A 6,523-nucleotide genomic window follows, 5' to 3' on the forward strand; every position below is an offset into this window, starting at 1 on the left:
ATATAGTAGCTAACAGAAAGGTATCTGAACATAAAATTAAGAAATACCATATTGAATCCAGAAGTACTTTAAAAAAACACATTAAAGCCAGGCGCGGTGGCTCAAGCCTGTAATCCCAGCACTTTGGGAGGCCGAGGCAGGTGGATCACGAGGTCAAGAGATCGAGACCATCCTGGTCAACATGGTGAAACCCCGTCCCTACTAAAAATACAAAACATTAGCTGGGCATGGTGGTGCGTGCCTGTAATCCCAGCAACTCAGGAGGTTGAGGCAGGAGAATTGCCTGAACCCAGGAGGCGGAGGTTGCAGTGAGCCGAGATCGTGCCATTGCACTCCAGCCTGGGTAACAAGAGCGAAACTCTGTCTCAAAAACAAACAAACAAACAAAAAAAAACACATTAAAAAGCAGCAAAGTGGCCAGGCCCTCCTGGCTGGGAGGACTGGGTCTGGGATGGGTTTCCTCCTCATCAACAAGATCCGGGAGGAGTACCCAGACAGGATCATGAACACGTTCAGTGTGGTGCCCTCACCCAAGGTGTAAGACACGGTGGTGGAGCCCTACAATGCCACCCTCTCCGTTTCATAGGAAACACAGACGAGATCTACTGCATGGATAACGAGGCTCTCTATAACATCTGCTTCAGAACCCTAAAGCTGCTACACCCACCTGCGGTGGCTTGAACCACCTGGTGTCTGCCACCATGAGTGGGGTCACTACATGTCTGTGCTTCCCAGGCCAGCTCAGTGCTGACTTCAGGAAGCTGGCCGTGAACATGGTCCCCTTCCTCCACCGACACTTCCTCACTCCCAGCTTTGTCTCCCTGACCAGCCAGGGAAGCCAGCAGTCCCAGACCCTGACAGTGCCCGAGCTCACCCAGCAGATGTTGGATGCCAACAACATGATGGTGGTCTGAGACTCCTGCCATGGCTGCTACCTGACGGTGCCTGCAGTGATCAGAGGCCACGTCCATGAAGGAGGTGGACAAGCAAATGCTTAATGTTCAAAACAAGAACAGCAGCTACTTTGTTGAGTGGATACCCAACCATGAGAAAATGGCTATCTGTGACATCCTGCCCCAAGGGCTAAAAATGTCTACCACCTTTATTGGTGACAGCAGGGCAATCCAGGAGCTGTTTCCCAGGGCTACTTCAGGCCGCTCTATGCCTTGGCGCTAATTCTGATACACACGTTGGAAACCTAATATCACCCCAACCTGGGCATCATGAATCTTAGCCTGCATGAATCTCAAATCCCGGAATCTTTCACACTTTTAGAAGTCCATTTTCGTCCATACCTTATGAATTCAAAGTTTGTAGCCTCACTCCCTCGGCACTGATAGGTATATAAAATAAAAGGGTGTGAGGTTCAGATAAGGCTTTTAAGGCACCCTCTCTCTAACTTAAACATTTTGCTTTTCACCTAGCGATTTTTTTACCATACTTCTTGGACCTATGTTTGAAGAGCTGTTCCAACTATAATGTTCTGGGGGCAAATTAAGTTTTCAAGTAAGATTTTGTTTGAAGAATTCAATGACTTTTAAAAAGTTTATAACATTCAATGAAGAGGAATTTATTTAAAGAAAATAAATCTTACCTAGTGGATTAGGGGCAGGCCTAATTACATAGGAGGAATTTCTCATTCAAGTAATTGATAAGACTGTTTTCTAGCTAATAACCTTTGAAATGCATCTTTGCTACCTTAACTCAGTCAGGATTGAGATCAGATTCTTCACTTTCTTTATCTCTAGGGAAATGAAAAGAAACTCTTAGTATTATTTGAGCACTGAACTACCTACTCATGGAGAATCTAGAAATGTGAAAGACATGGTTTCAGTCATCAGATAATATGGTAGAGTAGGAAAATAGTTAAACAGTCAGTCATACAACCGGTACCCTAAGTATAGTGTAGGGAAATGTTCCCAGTGAGGTGCAGAAGAGAAGAAACAGAGATCCCTCCTAACTTGGATGGTTAGGAGACTCCGCGGAGAAGGCAGCATTTATGATGCGTTGGATAAAGGATAAGAGTTCATCAGGAAGAAGAACAACGGATGTCAATACTTCCGTTAGATGAAATAGATCGAGCGGGGATAGAGAAGTGCAAGTTGTGATCAGAGAAGGCTGCATGAACCTCATAGGCCAGACTAAAGCACCAGGTGGTGGTAATGGCAGATAAAGGGAAAAAATTTCATAGCAGACTGTGGAAATTTTGGAGTACCGAGCCATTTTGTCGTAAGTTAGGAGTCAGTACATTTTCTAATCATTATCCATTTTGTTTACACGGTTTTTTATAAAAGTGTTTGCTTTAGATCTGGGTTCAAATTTTGCTCTGCCTGTCGCTTACTAACGATGCGACATCAGGAAGCTCATGTAACATGAGCTTCAGTTTCCCTGTTGGTAAGATGGGGAAAATGCCTCACACAGTTGTGACAATTAAATAAAATAAGAGCATGCAGTACAACATCTAGCACGTAGTAGGCAACTATTTTTTGGAAATTATATATTTATTGCTAATTTGAAGTACATTATGCTTTTGTGGCAACACCTTGAAGATTTTAATTCCTTAGACTGTATTTTGGTTTTTGAAGGTCTTGAATCTGTCACCCTGATGGCATTCTGATTTATTCATCTTCACAAAATTTAACAACTACCACTACCTCCTCTTCTATGCTCTTCTGTATCTGAGAAAGAAGATATCGTTTACGCAATGGTTTTGTGTATATGTTGTTTGATCTTCTAACCCAGCTCTTCTCTAGTGGAGACTCCAGGGAACTGTTGGCTGATCTGATTGAAGAAGCCCAGTATGTGGCCTTACCACCCTGTTTATAAATTTTCTCATTATGTTTTGATGAATTCTTAGCTACAAGAGGGCAAGTGCTCAGCCTGGGATTCCAGGATCACCATAATCTGCTGCCATATCTATTTTTTTTTTTTTTTGCTTTATCTACCATGGCAATCTAATGCTGTAACCTAGCCCAAGAGGTTTATTCAACAGTTCAGATCACAACATGCCTGCTACCTTATTAGGTGTATTTGGTTTCAGACATATAATCCAACTCTGATTAAAATTAGGAAAAGACCCTGTGCCCAGGTGACGGTTCCAGATTTGAATCTTTATTCCATTTACTTATTAGCTTTGTAACCTGGAGCAAATCATTCTCTGGCTATCACAGGACTTTGTGGTGAGACGCAAATGGATTAACTATAAAGGATTATTAACATTGAACTTTACTAAAAACATGATTATCTATCTCAAAGATAAATAAAAATTTTATTCTAATATTTTAATGGAAGCTCAATAAATTTACTGATAAATTTTAAAAATCAGCTGACATTAGTAATTATATTAGTCATTTTATATATTAATCTTATATTACTAATTTTTATACTTACTGTTTTATGACTTAGGTAATTATCTGAACAATATTTCAGAAACATTTGAGACATGTACAAATGAGTTATAAATGTTCATGACACAATATTAAACCTTTTTTCCACTAGAAGGATTCTTATCGATTGAAGCACTGTCAATTGTCAAAAAGGCTGGGGGGATTTCATACACTTTGAAAACTTTTCTTTACCTTTACTGCATAAAAGCTGTTCATCAGCCTTAAAGCAGACATTCGTATTTTTCCTCTTATTCTTAATTTGATTTCAGAAGGGCTTACACATCCCTCTGTGACACCATAGATATCCCAAAGGTTTAGAATGGTACTCACATGTTGTGGGATATATGGAAATGAAGGAAGCATTTTCACTGATGTAAAAAAGGCATTGGACCTGTGTCCTTGCCTCTGGCATTTACTAGCTGTGTGTCATGAACAGGCTTTCAACCTTTCTTTTTTAACTTTCTCATCCCACCCAGCAGAAATTTCTCAGCAGTTTAATAAATAGTTGTGATTATCTTGAGCACCTGGTTGATTTTTAATCTTAAAACCTCTGTAAAGCAGTAGACTGAGCAGGCTGTCTTAATTCATGTTGGCTGCCCCAGTTGGGCTAAAACTTGTCCCATCTCCAGCAAATGCATACAGTTTTATGGCATTCACTTTGTATCTTAACCTCATTCCTGGCTCTGCCTATCCTCTTTATGCCTATTTTCTCCTCAGCTTTATTTTTCTTACCTATATTTATTTTTGTAGCACTTTATGCAAGCTGCCTTAAATTTTTCCTGGAAGGACATGGGTGCAGGACATTTAATAAAATAGATAATGCCCACTTTTCAACGCTACTGTAATATATGTAACGAGTGATACACATAGTAGGTATCATTAATTTGTTTTTTTAATTGAATCAAAGAATATGGTTATAACTACTTTGAAGTGAGAAAAGTTCAAATCGTTTAATTTTGAAGGGAAGATAGTTTCAGAAGAGCAGACTGGCCCATTGCCATGTGACCAGAAGTCTTCTGTACTTTCTATAAAGATAAACAAGGATATCCGGAAGATGTTTTTCCTTTCAGCCTTCAGCCTGGTAAAATAGTCATGTTACTCATCTGTATGGAGGCCTCCACCTATCTTGTTTACAGCTCTCAGCCATCTTATCTTCACAGGGTCTTGGGTGAACAAGAAAACTCCCTAATGAAGTTTTCTGGTTTATGTATTATGTCTTTGTAGAGGATATTTTACAGGACAGTTGTTCTGGTTTAAATCACATATTTAAATGAACTAGATATAGTCAATGGAACTAGATGTTTTGAATGTTTATTGTGTGAATGATTTACACTTAGCAATCCTTGCATTTGTAAAAGGAAAAGCCATATTTAACTGGTGTAAACTGTTCTATGAACTTAGGAATCAAACGTGGTCACAATTAGTATTTTTAAAACTTAATCACTCAAATATCCACTTGCCTTATTAGCAGAAAGTACACCACCTTCCTCTTGGAATTTCTGCTTTTCTCTGAATTCTTCCAAACACTTTAGTGACTTACACGGAATGGATTCGTCAGCGGCTTCCATATCCAAGATGGGTGTGGGGTGTGTATCCACGCATCTGTATGTGCGCATGTGAGGGAGACACACTACAGTCTGCTCAGCCACCACTGCCCCTGTACTTCCCTGCCCCATGCTAGAGTGTTGAAAACCAGTCTTAAGCCGTCCAACAGGAGCTACAGGCTCGCTGTTTACCCAGATGTTTGTGCAGGCCACCACGGTGCATCAGGGAAGGATCTTCTTGTGCTAAGCTCAGTTAGGATGTTCCATGTTGCCTATGGATGAGCACCCAAGATTACAGCTATTGGCACCCAGCTCTTTCAGTTCACATCATGGACACCTGTCAACTATTGTTCTAAGTGTGCTGCGAACAGCGAGTCAGGACTGGTCCTACGTCTACCACCTCATATCCTTAGAACCACATTTCCCCTTACCATCATAAGCTCCTATGCCATTATTTTATTTTATTTTTTAAACTTCCTGGCCAGGCATGGTGGCTCATGCCTGTAATCCCACCACTTTGGGCAGCCGAGAGGGGAGGATCACTTGAGATTCAGGAGTTTGAGACCAACATGACCAACATGGTGAAACCCCATTTCTACTAAAAATACAAAAATTAGCCAGGTGTGGTGGCATATACCTATAATCCCAGCTGCCTGGGAGGGTGAGATAGGAGAATCACTTGAACCTAGGAGGTGGCGGTTGCAGTGAGCTGAGATTGCGCCACTGCACTCCAGCTTAGACAACAGAGCGAGACTCCATCTCAAAAAAAAAAAAAAAAAAGTTCCCTAGACCTCTGGGAACTTAGATGGAGCCTCTAGAGATTCACCCTTCTCAAGGAGGTTTTCTCAGTTATCTCCCGGGTATTTATACCTACCCTTTGTGGAGGTGGTGATTCCAAAATAATTTTCTGCCTTCTCCTTCGTAGGCAAAGAGGGGAAAATGGAACAAATTTCTGCCAGGGCATCCTGCTACATATGTAATTAATACCAAATGGAAGAGCAAGGGTTAAGTGATTTATATTGCAAGAGCCTTCATCTTTAAAATGAAGTAGACATGACCAAGAGAACAAATGACGAACTTAATACATAAGTGTTGTTGGATGTGACGGAAAGTCAGAACCAATTATTTGTGATGTGAAGGATTGGGAGAAGTTTCAGATGATGAACCATGTTAGTAACTCGAAAGTTACTGGAATGTGTTCTCTTACTGTTCAGGGTTTTGATCTACATAAACACTGTTTCTGCCAGCACCTCACCTCATTGCACCCCCAAAAAGATACAGGAGAACTCCAGAATATGGAAACCAAAGTCCCATTTAAAAACTGTCATTTATCACAGTGTTACAAAAGAGTAATTAGAACTCAACTCTTATTAATTTGCTTTCAGAGTTTATGGAGCTAAGGAATTGCCATGGAAATCATCAAATGGAAACCATGATTTAGTGTGTCTTAGTAAAAACTTTTGCCATTGAGTCACTCTGTATTCAAAGTTGTGCCCCATTCACATGGGGACTCTGTCCTTGTTAAGCAAGGAGTGGGTCACCTTTTTATGCAGCAGTTTCTTGGTGCTTGAGTTGCCTATTAATAAGAGGAGT

General features: G+C 40.7%; 1 pseudogene; it reads left to right on the forward strand.

The window, feature by feature from the left end:
- The first annotated feature begins 394 nt into the window (after nucleotides 1-394).
- Nucleotides 395-1,176, forward strand: LOC116543795 (annotated as a pseudogene).
- Nucleotides 1,177-6,523: the final 5,347 nt, after the last annotated feature.

Source organism: Sapajus apella, unplaced genomic scaffold, assembly GCF_009761245.1.
Source record: "Sapajus apella isolate SASKATOON/1434 unplaced genomic scaffold, GSC_monkey_1.0 scaffold196, whole genome shotgun sequence".
NCBI classification, from domain to species: Eukaryota; Metazoa; Chordata; class Mammalia; order Primates; family Cebidae; genus Sapajus; species Sapajus apella.